Source organism: Giraffa tippelskirchi, chromosome 3 (assembly GCF_054371585.1).
Source record: "Giraffa tippelskirchi isolate mGirTip1 chromosome 3, T2T-mGirTip1v1.2.pri, whole genome shotgun sequence".
Lineage (NCBI taxonomy): Eukaryota > Metazoa > Chordata > Mammalia > Artiodactyla > Giraffidae > Giraffa > Giraffa tippelskirchi.
The window spans coordinates 123,562,667-123,584,365 of record NC_137277.1 but is presented as its reverse complement, the minus strand read 5'-3'; the positions used below and the strand labels follow the sequence as shown (position 1 = coordinate 123,584,365).

Sequence of the window (21,699 nt, the reverse complement as noted above, 5' to 3'; positions counted from 1 at the left end):
TGTTAGGCTGTGGGAGAGAAACAGGTGTAATGTGGGGATGGTTCCAAAAACAGAATTTTAAGATGAATTTCCCTTGTGCCTCTTAAAATAATTTTTATGAAAATAGCAAGTTTTGTTTGGGATTATGTACAAGTTTTGTAAAGGGGATCTGCTTTTTGTGACACTGTCGATGTTAAAAATAGTTGCAAGCCTACATAAGTGGTCCCCTGACCTGCTGTCATTATGTTTTGATAAAATCTTGGATAAACTTTTTTGGCTACAAGTATTCTCTCTCTAATCCAAGTTAGTGATGAATTGGAATGTAGCAAGATTTGAATATTTTTTTCTAATTTGTAAATCAAGCACTTTACCTGGGAACCATCTGCAGGGTAATAGTCTGGTTAAGTAAGGGTATTCCAGGGTCCAAGCCACTGAATCATTGTAATTGTCACACCTGCCTGATAAAATGGTGGTGATGTGGTCGCTAAATTGTGTCCGACTCTTTGCAAACCCATGAAGTATAGCCTGCCAGGCTCCTCTGTCCATGGGATTTCCCAGGCAAGAATACTGGAGTGGATTGCCACTTCCTTCTCCAGGGGATCTTCCTGACCCACGGATTGAACTCGCATTTCCTGCCTTGCAGGTGGATTCTTCATTCCTGATCCACCACCTGCCAAAATAGCTGTTAGCAAAATGAAGATGTAACGCATTGAGCACTACCAGGCTGTGCTTTCAGACTTCTGACTGGTTCTAGAACTGCCCTTTTATTATCCTATTAGTTTATTATCCTCTGATAGCAGTAACAACACAATAGTAATAATCACTAACATTTGTAGAGGATTCGCTGCCCCTCTGATGTGGCAGCTGCACTTTTTGTCTGTGATAGTCTGTGAGTACCCCCATCATTTCTGACAGAGGAACTGAGGTTGCCCCTGCCTCAGACACAAGAAGATAGAGGCTTTGGTTGTGAGATTGGGCCTTACGTTTGTGTCCAGGCATTGGGAGCCTTGGGGGGCAGATTTAGATTGGAGACTATTTTGGCAAACTCTCCATGGAGCCTTGATGAGAGACGTGTGACAAAACCAAACCAAGGTCAAGATTATTCAAGTTCTGTTGTCAAGGTCTGCTCTAGATCTTTGTTACTGGGCAGAATTGCAGTTGCAGTACATTTAGTCGGTCTGCCCAACCTAAGGTGAAAGCCATATGAAGCCAGTATTGTAATTATGGGACTTCTTTCCTCTGTGACTATCTGATGTTCCTTAGGGGAGATTGAATGACTTAAAACAATAGGGAATTATAATCAATATTTTGTAATAACTTGTAAGGGAAGAAAAATCTGAAGAAGTGTATATGTGTATATATACATATGCATGAACTGAATTGCTGTACCGTACACCTGAAACTAACATGAAGTTGTAAATCAACTACATTTCAATTTAAAAAACTTCTTTAAAGAATTGAAGAAAAAATTTAAAAAAGTAAGGCGTATAATGATGGTCATTTGTTTCTAATGTGTACCACTCAGTGGTCTTATTATTGAAAATCTTTGTTCTAGGCATGAAAATATTTTAGGCAGAGCAGTAGGCTCCCTTGAACTATTTGCTCACATGAATCTAGGACAGCTTTGGTGTTCTCAGTGAGTCACCTTTGCTTAGACTGTGGAAAAGGGGAGAGGGAAAGCCTGGTTGGAGTTGTATCTGAGGTTACATCAAGATTCTGAGATTCTCCATTTGGAGAGGTGCTGTCCATAGGAAGTAAGAAGAGGGACTCTTGAGTGTAAAACTGAAAAGGGATCAACCTGACAGATGACAGTGTTGAAGGGCATTAGGGACAGGGAGGTGTGAAATCCACATGCCTGGAATTGGCATCTGTCATCCTGTGTCATCAGATGCAGAGTAGATACTGCAGAGGTGGTCCTTCAACAAGCTGGGTTTATCATGGCTCCCCTTTCAAGATGCTTTGAATGGGGAAGGGGTGATAGGCAAGATACTCAGATGCAGATTTCTAATAGAATGCCACTCTAGAGGGCAGAACTCATCAAGCAGGTTATTTTGTTTGTGGGTCATTCATAATATATTTTATCCAATTTATAAATTGAGAGGTATAATGTCTGAAAATGACGCTCCAGTTTTTCCTAACTACTCTTTCACTGTCCATCCCCAATGATTGCTGTCTTACTCTTTTTAGATTGAGTTGCACTCCCATGATCTCTATTTGGGGTCTCCCGGGTGGCTCAGATGGTAGAGAATCTGCCTGCAATGTAGGAGACCCGGGTTCAATCCTTGGGTCAGAAAGATTCCCTGCAGAAGGGAATTGCTACCTACTCCAGTATACTTGCCTGAAGAATCTATTTACAAGTGCTTTCACAGTTAGGTTTAATTAAGGTGGGAAATCAAAGCATACACCCAAGATGAGATTGAGAGAACTTACAGAAAAGATACTTTTGGGTAAAATCTTGATGAAAGCTGTGGAGTGGTGCTGTTTGGAAAATGGGGAAGGAGAACATTTATCTAAGACATTTACCTATAAACACAGCTAAAAATAGTTCTAAACTTTCATTAATATTATATACTTGGCTCTGTAGGAAATGATATTTAAGATTAGCTGAACTTTAAAGTTTTGCTGAAGATAAAAGTGAATGGCCTTTGGGCTTCTTGGTGACCATGAATTTTACTATGTATATTTTCATATGACTCAGGGAGTAGTTTGCCTGATTCTTAAGGTGAAGTCAAGACTGAGTTCTTTATTAGTATGAGTATTACGAAAAAATAAAAAATCCAGATTTGAAAGCTTTGGGGGAGGTAAAAGATAATGAACTTTTTTTTTCCCTTTTGGCACATCATGAACGTTTTGACTTATGAATCATACCAGTCTCACTACTGTATGATTCATTAGCCACCGCAGCCTGTGGACTTGATCACAATATTCAAAGGCAAACTACCATATAAACCACAGATTAGGTGTTGATGAAAACATACAGAGAGAAGCACTGAAAGTAAGTTGATATTATTCAGGTCGGAGGCACACAGGTGTTCATTTTGTTAGCTGATACCACTACAGAAGAATGTATTTTTGATGTTGATGAAGGTGCTTAGGATTGTTTTCTCTAAATATATCTTGGTGCTGCTTACAGGAGATAGTAGCTTTTCCTGTATCATGATAACCCAGTTTCACAACACATTCCTTTACCTCAAAGCTATCTCAGATAATAGCTTGTATAAAAAGGGTCATGTGATCACTGGCATTGACTCAGTACCCTTCCAGCCTTCTACCCTTCCTTAGCAAACATTTGAGGCCAGACTGTTTCATGGAAATCATGGTTTTGGAATGATAATAGATTGAATCTGCTCTTATAAGTTGCCTCAGTGCACAGCCCTTTGCTGTTGTTCAGATTATTGACACAGACAAAAATGTTAGTGCTGTGAAGGGAAGTTATATGTTGCAGACCATATTTGGAAATAAAAAGCAAAACTTTATCAAATGTTTTTCAGCAGGAGATGGTACATGTTCTTCCACGAGGGGCTTACGGGAGAGGTAGACCTGTTGGCTAGTTTTAAAAAACTTCTGGATAGTCAGCTTGAAGATGGTGTAGCATGGTCTTTATTTTCTCTCCCTCTCTCTCCTTCCCTCTCTCTATATTGAGCTCTCAGTTTTACAATTATCTGCTGATAAATTCCATGAATATCAGAAACACACCGTATGTATCTGTAAAAGGACTGTTTTCCCCCTTTTTCTGAAAAGGTGTGTTATTTAGGGAAAATATTAGTGATATCAGAAACACATAGTAGATATATTTCTAAAATGGCTTTTTACTGTTCTTCTGGTTTGCTTTTTCAAGGTGAAGCAGCTGCAAGTAATCTGTTATATTTAAATGAACAGGCTTGTCATTCAACTGGCTTTATCGCGTATTGCAAACTCCTTGGTTTTTTTGTCACAGAGCTATGTATTTTTAAAGTTGTGTGTATGCATATACTTGAGACTGTGTGTATGAATTAATGTAGTCTACTCCGGAAAGCATTAGGACTGGTAAAAGCTTTGGTTTAATGCCTCCTGAGACTTAGAACAAGAGTGGTTTTGTGGAGATGCTCCATCTTTGCCAAATGGAGCCTTACTCCTGCTGAACTAATAATGGATGGATTTGGATCCTAACAAGTGAGATAATGTAATTTTTTAGAGATATGCCTCTGGGTGTTGGAGTGATAGGGAATTCTCATCTAGCTATTTTTAGGTGTTTATCTTAAAAGACAGTTGGGTTCCAAAATGTGAGACATAGTTCGTAGAAGCTCTTTGTCAGCTTGTCTGTTTGCAGTGGCTCAAGTCCGTAAAGAGAAGAAACTTAAAGATGTCTTTGTCTTTGTGATTGCAGGAGTGATTACTGTTCTAAAGTGGACTTTGAAGGCAGAGCCATCAGGCCATGTAAGTACTATAATAACCAGATATTTAAGCACAGACTGGGATATTTGCCCTTAGGGAGAGGACTGAGTACTTGACTCAGAGCATTTGGAACCATCAAAACCCAAAGGGCCAGTGGATCACTCTTCTAGTGCGACTCAGTCCCGAGGGCATGTATGTTTCTGGCTATCTGGTTAAGACCTGGTGAAATGTATCATTTGGGTTAATTGGGCAAGGATATTTTATCTGCTTCGAATTAGTAAAGTGACTGGAGCAGAAGGTCATCTATTACTTTATTCAGTCATTATCAAACATAACTGTATTGAACTGAATCTTGGCCAGATACTCTTAGATAGAAGTGCTGGCCCCTTCAGACACAGAGGATCGTGGTGTGAACATAACAAAGCCAATGAACTGGAGAGTGTGACTCATGATGATTGCATGATCTCTGAACTGTGTCCGTATCAAAGAATGTTGTAAAAGAGTACATTTTCCTTAGCCCCTAGTTATGAACATGTTTTATGGAGGAAGCAATTTGCTAAGTACATTCCTGTTCTAACTGTACAAATAGTCCTGAGTGCTTAAAACCATGATCTAAGCTACCTTTGAGAGTCACCTTGGTAAATCAGACTTTCAACAGGGAGCAGAATTTTTGGATTTTACAGGCTGATAGATTTGGGTGTTGAGGTTATGGGGCCAGCAGAATGAAACATTAAGCATTCATAATTGGTGTTTCTTTCATGTGTGTGGGTCTTTGAACAAATTTTGTCCTTAACAACATCACAGAAGAAAAACCACCCCAGCAACTGACAAGCAGATGAATGTCTGTGAATGAAAGCCTTAGTTAGAACTCAAATCATGTGACTGTGTGACTTTTATCAGAAGCTTCTCCCTGTCACCTTGAGAGTTTGTCCTGCTGGGAGAAACCAGAAAAAATAAGAACCTCTTTCAGAACCTCAGAGATTTTGCATCTCTAAAGATATGGGATTTTGTCTGAGATGGAACAAGCATATTTAATCCATCTTACACACTCTCCCCACCCCCACATCACACACATGACTTAAAGGGAATGAGCTTCTTTTCAGAGACTGGTTTAGTTAAACCATCTGTCTTCAAGGGTCTGTCTGAAACTAGTGTAGTGTTGACAGATAGGGAAGTTCGTTCACTGCCCTCCAAGAGTTGCCAGGCATGGCAGCTGGGGGCATAGCAGGCTGACATGGTGAAGACTCAGGACTGGGTCTGTGGTTCCTGGTACCCAGGTGCTGTGGCTTGTGCTCTGGGAAGGATACGCATCTTTCTGCCTCTCCTGTGATATTTGTTGCCCCCTGTACTGTGTTGGGCTAACAGTCTCCATGTAGCAGGCAGACATATTGGCATCTCGCGGCACTCCTGGGCTGTGCCTGTCTGCCACCAGAAATGGTGTCACCTTCCCCCTTGAGCGAGCCAACACCTAGCTGCCTTTGGAAGGGCCTCTTGGCTCCTTTCGAAATAACTGCTGAAAGAGCAGCTGTCTGTCGGCCTCCTCCAGAGCCGTGGAATTGGGCTGTTGTCAACCTGTTGGAGGAGTTCCCAATGCAGCAGACTGGCTGTCATTGACATTTATAACTTGAAAGCCATATCACAGATGAGTTTGCGTTTCTTATCATCCTTTAAATAGCATTCAGGATAGAAAGCACACTCTCTACACTTTGACAAGGCCCAGGGCTTGGGCAATGGCTGGGTCTGCCTGAAGGTGGAGAAGCAGTTACCTTTCTCCCCTGGCCAGATTGTAAAACCATCTCTCTTCTGACTCAGCTGGGAAAAAGATGTCCTGGCTTTCTGCTTGGGTTTAGGTGTAATCATATGATCCAGACTAACAGTTTAGATCAGGGAGGTGGTTGGCTTCTGCAAACAAATGACTCTCGAACTCTGCCGCGGAGTCTGTGGTAAGAAATGGGTGTAGAAAAAAAAAGGGTGTTTCTCAGATAGGTTGGTAGATCCCACACCTGGTTTTTTATGCCTTAATTTCTCAAAGGAATATCTTCTCCGTTTCGTTTCTGGAGATAGGACTGGAAGAGAAAGATGTAGTGTTTTGTTTTAAATTTATTTATTTATTTTTGACTGTGCTGGGTCATTGTTGGTGTGTACAGGCCTTCTCTAGTTGCGGCATGGGCTTCTCATTGCAATGGCTTCTCTTGTTATGGAGCACAGGCTCAACAGTTGTGACGAATGGACTCAGTTGCTCTGCAGCATGTGGAATCTTCCTGGACTGTGATGGAACCTGTGTACCCTGCATTGACAGGTGGACGCCTAACTGCTGGACCACTGGGGATGTCTGAAAGATGCAGTGTTGATAAAAAAATTAAAATTAAAACCATAGCCACCCCAGTAGATCACATGAACACACTGCAAAAGAAAGCGGAGAAGACGCGGGAGGGCAGCGGAAGGCGTTATATTCATTGTGGGTCTGTGTAAACTGTAAATTTCTTGAGCAGGAGGGCTGGCCTTACTCCCTTCACATCACCAGTGGGGAGTGAAGATCCTGGCATGTGGCTGCAGAATGAGCTGAAACAACAACTGTCAGAGAGAAACAGGTCTTAGGTAGAAAACTTTGGTTTCATTTTATTTGTATTCCCTGTTGGCTCAGAGGTTAAAGCGTCTGCCTCCAATGCGGGAGACCTGGGTTCGATCGCTGGGTCGGGAAGATCCCCTGGAGAAGGAAATGGCAAACCACTCCAGTATTCTTGCCTGGAGAATCCCATGGACGGAGGAGCCTGGTAGACTACAGTCCATGGGGTCGCAAAGAGTCGGACACGACTGAGCGACTTCCCTTCCCTTCCTTGGGTTAGCTCAGTGCAGGCACTGAAGTACAGTCATCCACAAATCCAGATGACGGGGTTTCAAGTTCATGATGTCTTCCTGTTGGTGTCGAAGATGAGTAATCCTGGAAAAGGTGTAGCAGAAATGGGGGGCTTAGATGGCATGCCTGGGGTGCAATTAAAATGAAACAGCCTTCACTCTTTGTGCTCCGATTTCTTTCTGTGGTTCCTGGGACATGAGTCTTGTCTTAGGAAATGTCGGTGCTTGACTTTGGCCATGTGCTGGGCAGTTGAGTCCAGTGTGTGGCCTGCCTGGAGTGGGGCAGGGACAGGCTGTTGAGCCAGCTTGATGGTGGCCACGGGCTTTGGGAAGAAAATCAGCTGAGTGTGGTTGTCACCTCCCTGACCCTCTGCCTGTGGCACGCATGGGAACTCCATCTCAGTACTCCCTCTCAAAGCCCATGAGGTGCCTACATCCCAGTCCTTCTTCTCAAAGCCCATGAGGTACCTACGTTCTGTCTAGAGAGCTGCTGCCCATTGATAATAACCACATTGGGTTAACCCTGCTGGCCTCAGGGAAAGGTGGGGGTGCAGGGCAGAGGTCAGGGCAGGGGCCACCCCTTGTCTTGTCACTGGGCCAGACAGGGAACAGTGGAGCAGTTGTCTTCCCAAGGCATGCCCAGTTTGGACAGGATCTAATGCTCCCTGTTTGTGGCAAGAGGTTTCAAAACAGCATCATGCATCTGTTCTCTGGTTTACTTGAAAAAAAAATTTAAAAATTTCAAATACCCAGAAAAGTGCAGCAACCTAGCAGAACACTCGCTCATTTACATCCCCCTTGACTCCCTGCCTTTCTGATCCATGGTTGACACATGTCTTAATAACTGAGAGATACTGATGTTGGCTTCTGTTAAAATTACCATCCTTTTGTCTCTGGAAATTCTGAAAAAATGTGGTCTGCCTGGAACCGAGACATACACTGAGCCCTGCGTAGTATCCATACTCTGGGGAGGGTTGGTGCTGCCTGACTCTGCTGTTTCCTAGGGTTTCCTTTGTTCCTTCTGCTAGGTCATGGCCATCATTGTGATCTGTCTGGTTTTCTCTTCATTCATTGTCAAGGAGATGCATGTGTTTAAATCCTTCTCTCCAGGTCCTCCTCCCCACTAGCTCGGGCTCCCTTGTAAGGAGTTGTTCAGTGGGTCCTGTTGGGCAGAGCTAATGTGGTCTCTACATCCCCTTCCCTTCCCATAATACTTCATCATACCTGATGCCACACACACAGACACACACTCTCTCATGCACGCACACTCACGCATGCACACTCATGGACACACACGCGTGCACACTCACACACACACTCACTCACACAGACGACTCACTCTGTAAATCTCTCTTTTCTCTCCAAGCCAGTGTGGGATCTCTCTGTGTATCCCCACCTCCCTAGAGGAGAGAGGCAAAGTCTCCTTCACTTTTCATCCCAGGTTGAGATGATGGATAGACAGCATCTGTCAGGCATGCTGAGATTCTCTCTTGGGTTAACTAATGTGGGTAAGAGCCACTGACAGGTTTCCAGTCCTTTCTTCTTGTACTATGACTGCTTTCTGGGACTAGTCATTGTCATTGTTGTTTAACTGCTAAGTCGTGTCTTACTCTTTGTGACCCCATGGACTGTAACCCACCAGACTCTTCTGTCCATAGGATTCTCCAGGCAAGACTACTGGAGAGGGTTGCCATATCCTCCTCCAGGGAATCTTCCCAACCCGGGGATCAAACCCAGGTTTCCTGCATTGCAGGTGGATTCTTTACCACTGAGCCACCAGGGAAGCCCTTCTGGGACCAGAGTCCTGTGTTATTGTAGCTGTGTGGATGGAGGACTGATCAATCACTTGACTTCCTTTTGGTCGGAGCTCACAGGAATCGGTGTCCACAGCGCATGCATTGGAGGGGCTCTGGGAAAGTTCACCTGTCTAAGGGGAGGCACCTCCTGGAAAGAAAGGGTGAAGGGTGGGTGGAGGAGAGCCTGGGTGAGCCTGAGGCAGGAAGGATTGGGGAAGAGGGTGCAGTGATCTTGGTAGAAGAGTCTGGAGACTCTGGGTGCTGGCAGAAACAGAACCATCTTTTAAAATTCTAAACCATCACAGACTGTTACCATAAAAATAAACTACTAGAAAAGTGAAATAAAAAAAGAAGTATAAAATACAAGCCTACAATTTTATTATGAGATTCAAAGACATAATATTACCCTGTCCACTGGCTGTAAAAGTTAACACTTACCCTCAGTTTTGGTGCTTCAAAGACCAGAAACTCTTTGTGGACTGGCCCTGCTCTGTGGATGCGCCCCCACCCCGCTTGGAGTAGCATTGACCTGGGAGATGGGGGTCTTAGCTCTGTTTCTGCTGAAAGGCCCACCTTGACCTCTCTGAATCATGTTTTTTTTGTACTACACAGTAAAAGCGTTGTTGGTCTGCAGGGCACAGTTCTCTCTAACAGGAGATGGGGAACCAGGAACAGTGCTTATTCCTGTGACCCTTACTCAAATGGTTCTCCCTTTGGAGATCTGTCTGGAAGGGGCATGCTGGGGATTATTTCATGTACCCCGATGGCCACTTTGACCAGATGTCTACCCAGCTCATCTGAAAAGTACACATCCATGCGTTCAAGACCTCCTGTAACAGAAGGACCCCTTGTGTGTGCGCATGTGTGTGTTTCGATGTGGATAGTCATGTTTTACCCTGTGCAAGTTTTTTTTTTTTTTTTTTTCTAGTTCATAGTTTTAGGCTGGTGGAGATGGGGAAATGACCCCTTTTAAAAAGTCATTTAGAGGGTATGAAGAAAAGGGAATCTTCTTACACTGCTGTGGAAATGTAAATTGATATAGCCACTATGGAGAACATATGGAGATTCCTTTAAAAACTGAGAATAAAACTATCATATGACCCAACAATCCCATTACTGGGCATATACCCTGAGGAAACTATAATTGAAAAAGACATGTGTACCCCAGTGTTCATTGCAGCACTGTTTACAATAGCTAGGATATGGAAGCAACTCAGATGAGCATCAACAGATGAATGGATAAGGAAGTTGTAGTTCACATACACAATGGAATATTACCCAACCATAAAAAGGAATGCATTTTAGTCCATTCTAATGAGATGGATGAACCTAGAGCCTATTATGCAGAGTGAAGTAAGTCAGAAAGAGAAAGACAAATATCATATATTAATATGTATATATGGAATCTAGAAAGATAGTACTGGTGATCATACTTGCAGGGCAGCAAGGAAGATGCAGCCATAAAGAACAGACTTGTGGACATGGTGGGGGAAGGAGAGGGTGGGATGATTTGAGAGAATAGCATTGAAACATGCACATTAACGTATGTAAAATAGGTAGCCAGTGGCAGTTTGCTGTGTGTCACAGGGAACCCCAAGCCTGTGCTCTGTGACAACCTAGAGTGGTTGGATGGGGAGGGAGGCGGGAGGGGGGTTCAAGAGGGAGGCGACATTTGGCCAATTCATGTTGATGTATGGCAGAAACCATCACAATATTGTAAAGTAATAATCCTCTAATTAAAAAAAATTTTTAAAAAGAATTCATCTAGTTTAATACATTCTAGAGAGGGTTTGGAGAAAGGGGAATCCTCCTACACTGTTGATGGGAATGTAAACTGGTGCAGCTACTGAGGAAAATAGTATGGAGGTCCCTCAAAAAAACTAGAGTTATCATATGATCCAGCAATCCCACTCTTGGGCATATACCTGGAGAGAACTTAGATTAGAAAAGATATATGCGCCTAGTGTTCTTTGAAGCATTATTTATGATTGTCAAGACATAGAAACAACCTAAATGTCCATTCACAGATGAATGGATAAGAAGATGTGGTACATATATAAAATGGACTATTACTTAGCCATAAAAAGAATGAAATAATGCCATTGGCAGCAACATGGATGGACCTAGAGATTATCAGACTAAGTGAAGTAAGTCAGAAAGTCAAATATTATATCATTTCTATGTGGAATCTAACAAATAGTACAAACAAACTTGTTTATGAAACAGACTCACAGATAGAGAAACACACTTATGGTTACCAAAGGGAAAGAGGGGGAGTATGGCATTAACTCCCATAAATGGGAGTATGGCATTAACAGATGCACATTACCATATATAAAATAAACAACAAGGACTTACTGTATAGCACAGGAAACAATATTTAACATCTTACAGTAACCTAAAATGGAAAAGAATAAGAATATAGATATATATGTATGGCTGAATCACTTTGCTATATACTTGAAACACAATACTGTAAATCAACTACACTTCAACTTAAAAAAAAAAAAAAAAAGCTATTTAGTGACCAAGGCTGGATAGGGCTTGCCTTTGTGAACCCTTGCCCTCCAGGATCAGCCTGCAGTGCTTATTCTAGCCCCTGGAAGGGGGCACGGATACAGGTCCCCTGGACACCCCCCCCCGCCACCACCCCTTGCCGAGACACCTCATCTAGTTGTGTGTCCAGGGAGAAGAGGAATGTGCATTCTGTACGCAGCAAGCATTGCCCACAGTACTCCCCACCCCCTACTCCCACCACCTCCTGCTTCTCTGATTCACTCTTGGATCCTTTTATCTGCATGAGCTGGTTTACTTCTCTTTTCATGCTTGTACGTGATTATGGTCAGGTGTTACATTTTTATATGCCCTGGATAAGAAACAATGGGAGGAGAAAATTGGAAATTGCCTCAGGGTTAATGGACATTGATTATACCAGCCGCTGTCAGCAGCCAGCAGTGGCCAGTGCCGACCAGGAGAGTAAATTGGCCATGTGCCCTTGGCTGCATTTGGATCTTTTTAAAAAAAAATCAAGGTGTGTAGGAGTTGAGAGTACTGCTTAATCTTTTTAAAGTAAATAGCACTTATACAGTGAGAAGCCTTTGGTGCAGGGGCAGCCAGGAGGCTATGTTGAAAGATGGGGAAGGTAATGTACTTGATAAAAAGCTGAAGAATAGTTCTCATAGTTTAGTTCTAATAGTTTTGTAAGTACATTTTTCCCCCCTACAAGCAGTGAATTAAAAAAAAAAAGAAACCAAAGGACCTTTATTTGTCCTTAATCCAGAGAGTCCAAATGTGAGAGGTGAGGTTGCAGGAGGGACGGGGGTGTCTGTGTGTGGTGGGGCTGGTCTTGGCAGGAGATTTGCCTGGTTTAGCATCCTTCTGGAGTCATGTGTGGTGGCATGTCAGGATAACTGGACATTGTGAACAGAGAACTTTCTACAGAAAACTGGGTTTGTAGGTGATGGAAGAGGTGACAATGACATACCAAAGAGACTGTGTGCAGCCACCGGAAGATACCCACCCCTGGAACTGCAGGGGACATGGGAATTGGCCATGATACCAGAAAGGGGCAGTGGAACCCTCTGGAAAGGGCTGAATCCCTGGCAGAGATGTCTGTGGGTGGATGGAAAAGGGGTGAGAGACCCCAGCCTTTTTCCTGCTCCAGTCTTCCCAGAAGCTGCTGGTACCCCCCTACGTGGAAGCTAGTTGGCAGGAGAGTTTGATAAATGGAGTTTGCTACAATATATTGCAAAAAGGACACGGTGTCCAGAGAATGTATGTGAGAGTAGATAGGTAGAGGGTTGGCCTGGAGAGTGTAACCTTTTGGTGGAGAGAAAGGAAGATAATAGATTGAATGGACAATTGCTTTAGGGAAGAAATTTTCTAAAATTTTATTTCTTTCTTCCGTGCCATATTTCTGTGGTTCTCTGTTACCATCTATGGTCTTTTTTTTTTTCATAATTTTATTAAGCTTGTTCAGTTCAGTTCAGTCACTCAGTCGTGTCCGACTCTTTGCAACCCCATGAACTGCAGCATGCCAGGCCTCCCTGTCCATCACCAACTCTCGGAGTTTACCCAAACTCATGTCCATTGAGTTGGTGATGCCATCCAACTATCTTATCCTCTGTTGTCCCCTTCTCCTCCAGTCCTCAATCTTTCCCAGCTTCAGGGTCTTTTCAAATGAGTCAGCTCTTTGCATCAGGTGGCCAAAGTATTGGAGTTTCAGCTTCAACATCAGTCCTTCCAGTGAACACCCAGGCCTGATCTCCTTTAGGATGGACTGGTTGGATCTCCTTGCAGTCCAAGGGACTCTCAAGAGTCTTCTCCAACACCACAGTTCAAAAGCATCAATTTTTCGGCACTCAGCTTTCTTTATAGTCCGACGCTCACATCCATACATGACTACTGGAAAAACCATAGCCTTGACTAGATGGACCTTTGTTGACAAAGTAATGTCTCTGCTTTTTAATATACTGTCTAGGCTGGTCGTAACTTTCCTTCCAAGTAGTAAGCGTTTTTTAATTTCATGGCTGCAATCACCATCTGCAGTGATTTTGGAACCCCAAAAAATAAAGTCAGCCACTGTTTCCACTGTTTCCCCATCTATTTGCCATGAAGTGATGGGACTGGATGCCATGATCTTAGTTTTCTGAATGTTGAGCTTTAAGCCAACCTTTTCACTCTCCTCTTTCACTTTCATCAAGAGGCTCTTTAGTTTTTCTTCACTTTCTGCCATAAGGGTGGTGTCATCTGCATATATGAGGTTATTGTCATTTCTCCCGGCAATCTTGATTCCAGCTTGTGCTTCCTCCAGCCCAGCGTTTCTCATGATGTACTCTGCATATAAGTTAAATAAGCAGGGTGACAATATACAGCCTTGACGTACTCCTTTTCCTATTTGGAACCAGTCTGTTGTTCCATGTCCAGTTCTAACTGTTGCTTCCTGACCTGCAGACAGGTTTCTCAAGGGATAGGTCAGGTGGTCTGGTATTCCCATCTCTTGCAGAATTTTCCACAGTTTATTGTGATCCACACAGTCAAAGGCTTTGGCATAGTCAAAGTGTCCTAAAACAGAAACACATAAAGCATGGTGATCTATTTTTTAAATAATTTATTTCTGATTTTTTAAAAAAATTAATAGGTGAAATTAAATATTTGTTTTATTTATTTATATATTGGGCACACAGATTCTTAGTTCCTCAACCAGGGATTGAACCCACACCCCTTGCAGTGTAAGCACGGAGTCTTTACCACTGGGCTGCCAGGGATGTCCAAGTGGGTGGTTATGCACTGATCAGATGAGAAAAATGTTCTAATTAGAGGATCATGGAAACCTAACCCCATATTTCCTTCCCCTAGGAGCACTGGTTTAATATTTGCCAAGTCAGTGTTCATGATTTTTGTAGATTTTATAGAGCATCATGACTTCAAATGATGGCCATCATGGTGCTACTGTTTTCCCCAGTTTGCAGATGGAGACCAAGGTGGTATAAGTCCAGAAGGTTGCCGAGCGTCACCCAATGGGATGAGAACCCAGGCAGTCAGGCTCCCTGCCCTTCACTGTGTGTTCTGCACTTTCATATTTGTTTCCTACTCTTTTTTCATCTCCTGAATCTGCTGTTGATGCTGTTGGAATCAACCTGCAGCTCTTTTCAGTGATAAAACTCCTGTTGGTAAGGCCAACAGTTACCTCTGGTTAAGATTCCTGACGTGTATAATTCTACAATAAAGGTAATAATATTTGACATGTGTATGAAAACCTCCACATAGTTCAAATTGAAACCATTTACCTCAGATTGGAACTCAAACCCACGTGGCTAGGAGTCGAACCCAGCCAAAACCCAGACTGGGACTCAAACCCACATGGCTGGGACTCGAACCCAGCTAAAACCCATGGTACCTGGTTTTAGGACCTAATGAAGTTCAGGTTCTTGATGTCTCATTGCAGAAGAGACAAAGTGATAGTTAAGAAATGGATTTATTCAGATTCAGAGAGCAGTACATTCCACAGACTGAGTTTGGCCATCACAGATGGCGAGTTGTGGTGTGGTTAGTTTTTATAGGCTGGGTAATTTCATATGCTAATCAGTGGGAGGATTGTTTCATCTGTTTTGGAGAAGGGGTGGAGATTTCCAGGAATTGGGCCACCACCCACTCTTTGGTCTTTTGACAGTGCCTTGGAACTGTCATGGTGCCTCTGGGTGTGTCATTTAGCTTGCTGATTGAGGATCCATCAAAGTGCACTTGTCCACCATCTTGTACCCACTTGATTCTAATCGGTTTATGTTGTGTCTTTGGGCTATGTCATACTGTCAAAAGTTGTGCCCTGCCCCCTTCCCTCCTGTTACAAAATGTGTTAGTTCTCAGGGCAGCTCTCAGAAGCATACCTCACCCTCGATTTCATAAATAAAAGCTGGCTTCTTGGGAGGTTGTGATTTGGGCAGGGCCCCAGGTTGAGAAAGTGCTAGATAGAACAGAGACTCAAAGCCAGGTTTCCAAAGCCAGGTTTCAAAACTAGGCTCTTTTTGTAATACCCAGGCTGCCTCTCTGCCAGGTTCTCTGGGTACCCAATACTGGCCTTGACACCACCTTTCCAATTGGCTCCTTCCAGGCTGCTTTGACCTGGAGAAACCACATCAAGTTAGAACAGGGCGTGAAAGAAGTGATTCCAAGGGAGAATCCAGAAATACTTTCTTTAAAATAATCATTTATGTCCTTGTTTACAGAGTATCTTTCACTGGTTTGAATGGCCTTTTTGGGAAGATGCTAGTTTTGTTTCTGTTTGCTAGGGAAATATTTGAAAATAAAGGAAAATAATTCGGGAGGGCTGCTGGTGTTTTTCTCAGTGGCATACTCTTTGTGTATTTAAATGTGTGTGTTTGAATAAGAAATAGATGTACTTGTTAAGAATTAAAAGGGTGCTATTAAAAAAAGTCTCCTTCCCTGGGGTGAGCACTGGGCTTGACCTGTGTGTTGTTCCAAGGTGTTCTAACCTGCACCCCAGGGACTCTCAGCTGTCCAGTGATGGGGGATGACCTTTCTCACCTCTTAGGGTAGAGGATATGGGAGTGTATTGCTGGTCTGTGACTGCACTAGGTAGGGCCTAGGCATGCAGATAAACACCCTATGACACACAGGACACGCCCACAACAGAGTTACCCAGCCCAGATAGTCAGTAGCATTGATGTTGAAAAGTCCTGCTTTTACCCTCACTACAAATGTTGGAGACACAGAAGCTTTTGTATCTGAACTTTTACAGTTTTGTGTGTTCAGAAGGCTTCTGTTTGTAGGCTTCTTTTGCTTGTGTGCAGCTGCCTCCCATGGGTGGGGCCGTGGGTGTGGTCCGCTCCAAGTGGGGCTGTCAGAGGGTGGAGCCTTTAGAGAGCCTAAAACCAATACAGCTGAGGTCAACCTTCTGCTTTTTTTTGTTATCAGCTTGTGTGGGCAATTCTAAACAAAGCTAATGATAAAATACTTTCTGGGAAAAACCCTTTCGCTTGTCTAAGTTCTGAATAATTGATGTATATATATATGTGTGTGTATATATATATGTACATTATGTATCTGTGTGTGCTTAGTCGTGACCGACTCTGTGTGACCCCATGAACTATATAGCCCGCCAGGTTCCTCCATCCATGGAATTTTCCAGGCAAGAATACTGAAGTGGGTTGCTATTTCCTTCTCCAGGGAATAATTTATATATGATTATGTAAATTGTATATATATAATATACATGTAAAAGATTGAGGGCAGGAGGTGACAGAGAATGAGATAGTTGGATGGCATTGCCGACTCAAAGGACATGAGTTTGAGTAAACTCTGGGAGATCATGAAGGACAGGAAAGCCTGGCATGCTGCAGTCCATGGAGTTGCAAAGAGTTGGTCACAACTTAGAGACTGAAAAACAACATATAAATAATATAATCCTTTCTTTACATCTCCATCTCTATTCCTGCTCTGCAGATAGGTTCATAAGTACCATTTTTCTATATTCCATATACATGCATACATATATGGTTTTTGTTTTTCTCTTTCTGACTTACTTCAGTCTGTATGACTGACTCTAGGACCATCTATTAATACAGCATTTCAACTGACTCAATTTTGTTCCTTTTTATGGCCAAGTAATCCAGGTGGCCCAGTGGTAGAGAATCTGCCTGCCTCTGCAGGAGATGCAAGAGACACAGATTTGATCCCTAGGCCAGGAAGATCCCCTGGAGTAGGAAATGGCCACCTGCTCCAGTATTCTTGCTTGGAAAAATCCCATGAACAAAGGAGCCTGGTGGGCTATAGTCCATGGGGTCGCAAAAAGTCGGACATGACTGAGCAACTAATACACACACACAGCTGGTTGATGATGTTGAACAGCAGAAACTAACATTGCAAAGCAATTATATTCCAATATAAAAAAGTGACAAAATAACTATATACACATATGTGCTGTGCTAATTCTCTTAAGTTGTGTCTGATATTTTTATAACCCCATAGACTATAGCCCGCCAGGCTCCTCTGTCCATGGGATTCTCCAGGCAAGAATACTGGAATAGGTTGCCAATGCCCTCCTCCAGGGGATCTTCCAGAGCCAGGGACTGAACGCTCATCTCGTATGTCTCCTACACTGGAAGGCGTGTTCTTTACCACTAGCACCACCTGGGAAGCCTGTATATACATAAACACTCAGATGGTAAAGAATCTGCCTGCAATGTGGGAGACCTGGGTTTGATCCCTGGGTCGGGAAGACCCCCTGGAGAAGGGAATGGCTACCCATTGCAGTATTCTTGCCTGGCGAATTCCATGTTCAGAGGAGAGGGCCTGGCGAATTCCGTGTTCAGAGGAGAGGGCAAGCTACAGTCCATGGGGTCGCAAAGAGTTGGACACTACTGAGTGAGTAACACTTTCACTTTTCAAGTATCTATTTAGTTACACAATCGGATTAGCACATGTTTTTAAAAGCTTTCCCTTTAATAAGCACTGTATTGTACGTGGAAATTAATTTGGGCAGCTCTGTTATCCATTTGGCCCTGACTCTCGTGGACTAAGTGATACTTACTGACTTGAGAGTGAGATCCCAGCGGTTTGGCTGTGTGGGAGCTTCTTTAGGAGTACTTCGTGCCTTTTGTTCTTATTGAACAACATGTTTGTAAATTTAAATAGGACTTCAAGATAAACAGTGATAGTGCAGTTTAAGATGAAGAAACAGAAATCTAGCTTCTTCACTTCCGTCGCTCTGTGTGACCATTTGGAGGTTTTAATGTGTGACTAAGATTTAAAACAGAGAGTGAGAACTCCTAGGTGTCGTGTTGCTGGGTAAGTGAGTATTTTAGATCATGGAAGAAAAATTGTGCTGTGTTTTAGAAGTCACTTTAAAATTGGCCTTTATTTTATTTCTTTATTTTAACTTTTTATTTTGTATTGTGGTATAGCTGATTAACAGTGTTGTGATAGTTTCAGGTGCATAGCAGAACGACTCAGCCATACACGTACATGTATCCATTTTTCCCCCAAACTCCCCTCCCATCCAGGCTGCCACATGACTTAAATATTCATTTTAAAACTAAAGGATTCAAGAGTAGAATGATGATTATTGTGTGATTGTTGCTGGACATAGTTGAGTTTTATGAAGGAGGGGAATGGTTAAATAATGATCCATGCTGGGCATTCTCTATGCTGGGTACATAATTGTTAGGATGGTTAAGATCTATTTTTATTTTTTATTGAAGTAACATTGGTTTATAACATTATATAAGTTTCAAGCATACAGCATCATATTATTATTTCTATATACCCTATAGCATATTCATCACCGAAAACTTAGTTTCCATCTTTCATCTAATGGTTGATCCCTTTTATCCATCCCCCATCCCTCCTTCCTGACCCTTTCCCCTCTGGCAACCACTACTCTCTTCTCTGTGTCTACATGTTTCTTTCTGTTGGTTGTTCATTTATTTATTTTTTGTTCTTTAGATTCCACATGAGAGAAGTTGTACAGTATTTGTCTTCCTCTCTGTTATTCATAATACCCTCAAGGTCTATCCACGTTGTTGCAAATGGCAAGATTTCATCTTTTTACTGGCTGAGTATTGTTCCATTGTGTATATATACCACATCTTCTTTATCCATTCATCCATTGATGGGCACTTAAGTTGTTTCTAGATCTTGACAATTGTAAATAATGCTGCGATGAACATATGGTTAAGATCTTTAAGAAAAATGAATGAAGGAGAATGAAAACATGTCCAGTAAAGCAGTTTTTGGTCTTTGTTGCTGCGTGAGGGCTTTCGCTAGCTGTGGGGAGTGGGGACTACTTTTAATTGTGGTGCTTGGGCTTCTCATTGCAGTGGCTTCCCTTGTGGTGGAGCACAGGCTCTAGTCTCAGGGGCTGCAGTAGTTGGGGTACATGAGCTTACTTGCCCTGAGGCATGTGGAATCTTCCTGGACCAGGGATTGAACCCATGTTTCCTTCATTGGCAGGCAGATTCTTAACCACTGGGCCATCAGGAATGTCTAAGAAAACTACTTTTTAACCCATCTCTCAATCTGAATTCTGACTGGGAACTTTTGAAGTATCCTAAAATGTGGCAGTTAAACATCTTGGCAACTTGTAGTGGGAGATGAACAAAACTCCCCAGTTTGTTTAGCGTGTGGCTTCCCTGAGAGAAACATTGGCCTTGGAGGTAGTAACATTTAATATGCTTCCTTCCACAATAAAAAATGTAACCAACCTAATTATGATGTTACTTGTTGGGCTTTAGAATTTTATTTGGAAGGCAGATAATTGTGTAGTTATCAAACTGGAGTTTGTGGTTGTATCAAAGCTATCAAGTTCATTTGAAGCTAGAATAGCTGGTAGGCTTAAACTTTGGTGAATAAGCAGGATACACTATATAGCAGCTTTTAATTAGATTTTGGTTGGAAACTATAGTGTCACAGTATGATCTCATTGTATCAGTGTATTATATTCAGGGTACCATTTTCTGAGTAGTAAGTGTATCTTGTCTATAGGGATGGAATGTTTAATAGTTGAATTTTGGGCTGTGGGGATCTGAAATTGTCCTTCATGTTGTAGAATTGCAGTCCTCAGTTTTAAGGCCCTTGGGAATGTCGAACTATTAACGTAAAATATTATTTGGAAAAATCAGCCTTCTCTGCAGCCATCCTCTGTTTTGAGAATATGTACACTCACTCCTTTCTGGATCTGTCAGAGGCTGGCTTCTTCGTGACAAACTTGGCGGCAAAGCTGGGAGGCTGGTGTGGCTCCTACTGAGGTGTGAAGTGGCAGCAGGCCACACGGGACGTGAAGAGCGTTTCCACGCAGCTTCTGTTGGTCCCAGCAGAGATGAAAACGAACAGTTCTAGCAGAATTACTAAGTCAGGACTGTTTGTCTCTGGGAAACAGCTTTTTGCTCACTTAATTTTGGGGGCTTGTGAAAAAAACATCCTTTTCCTTCCTTCCCCCCTCCCACCCACTTAGTGGTTTCTAGCCATCTTCTCTAATTAAAATAGGGAAGAATCTTCTATTTTTTGGAGTAGAAGATTCTTATTTTTTTGGAAATGTATTTGTATCCAGTTATTTAATCTAAATCTGCTTGTCTTTTGCATTTTCAAGCCTCTGAGGCAGGAGAGGCAATACTTGCAGATAAAAACCATCTCATGGTATATCTGAGATGGGCGTTGGATCACATCACTCTTGGGATTCAGGCTCTTCAAATTTACTCAACTACAGGGGAGCCCTGTATGGTGCTGGAGAAGACTTGAGATTCCCTTGGACTGCAAGGAGATCAAACCAGTCAATCCTAAAGGAAATCAACCCTGAATATTCATTGGAAGGACTGATGCTGAAGCTGAAGCTCTAAAACTTTGGCCACCTGATGCAAAGAGCAGACTCATTGGAAAAGACACTGATGCAGGAAAGATTGAAGGCAGGAGGAGAAGGTTACGATAGAGGATGAGACGATTGGATGGCATCACCGACTCAATGGACTTGAGTTTGAGCAAACTCCTAGAGATAGCTGAGGACAGGGAAGCCTGGCGTGCTGCAGTCCATGGGGCTGCAAAGAGTTGGGCGCTACTTAGCGACTGAACATCAACAACAGGGAAGTCCTGCTGTGGCATCAAGGTCCCTGGTTACCTTGTCTTGCTTCCCAAGACTCATCTTGGCCCCCTGCCTCCCATTCCAGGTGTGCAGTGGAACAGGCCCTGGGGTGTCCTTGGTCACCAGTGCCACTGCTCCATGCACAGTCTCCCACTCCCTGCTAGGGATGCCTTCCTCCACCATCTTCTTTTCATCTTTCAAGACTCCTTCCAGGGTTTCCTTTTTCAGAGAAGCCTTTCTTGATCCTCCTGGATAGGATGTGATGGATTTCTTCTGTGTTCTTATGATTATCCTGTGTGTGTCCTCTTGGTTTTGTATACCAGCATGTGCTCGGCATCCAGAACAGTGCCCAACAAACATTTGTGGAATCACTAGGTAGATTCTACTTTTATGCTATAGTCGAATGATCCATTGTTGTCTATCTTTCCACTAAAGTTTGAGGGCTGGGATCATGCCTACTCATCAGCATATACTGAGTACCTGACAAAAGTACTCAAAAATGTTTGAATTGGGAATTTCCTGGCAGTCCAGTGGTTAGGACTGGGCACTTTCACTGCCATGAGTCTGAGTTTGATCCCTGGTTGGGGAACTAAGATCCTATAA

At 42.8% G+C, this 21,699-nt stretch overlaps 1 protein-coding gene across 4 annotated transcripts in view; it reads left to right on the top strand.

The window, feature by feature from the left end:
- MGAT5 (alpha-1,6-mannosylglycoprotein 6-beta-N-acetylglucosaminyltransferase) overlaps positions 1–21,699 on the top strand; it is a 386,067-nt gene that overhangs the window by 58,100 nt on the left and 306,268 nt on the right. For 2 of the 4 annotated variants that reach the window (XM_081579244.1, XM_081579243.1), the window contains exon 2: positions 4,346–4,395. The exons of the other annotated variants lie outside the window; for them this stretch is intronic. The gene's annotated coding sequence lies outside the window, so the exon portion shown is untranslated. The remainder of the gene's footprint in view (positions 1–4,345; positions 4,396–21,699) is intronic. 4 annotated transcript variants of the gene reach the window in all.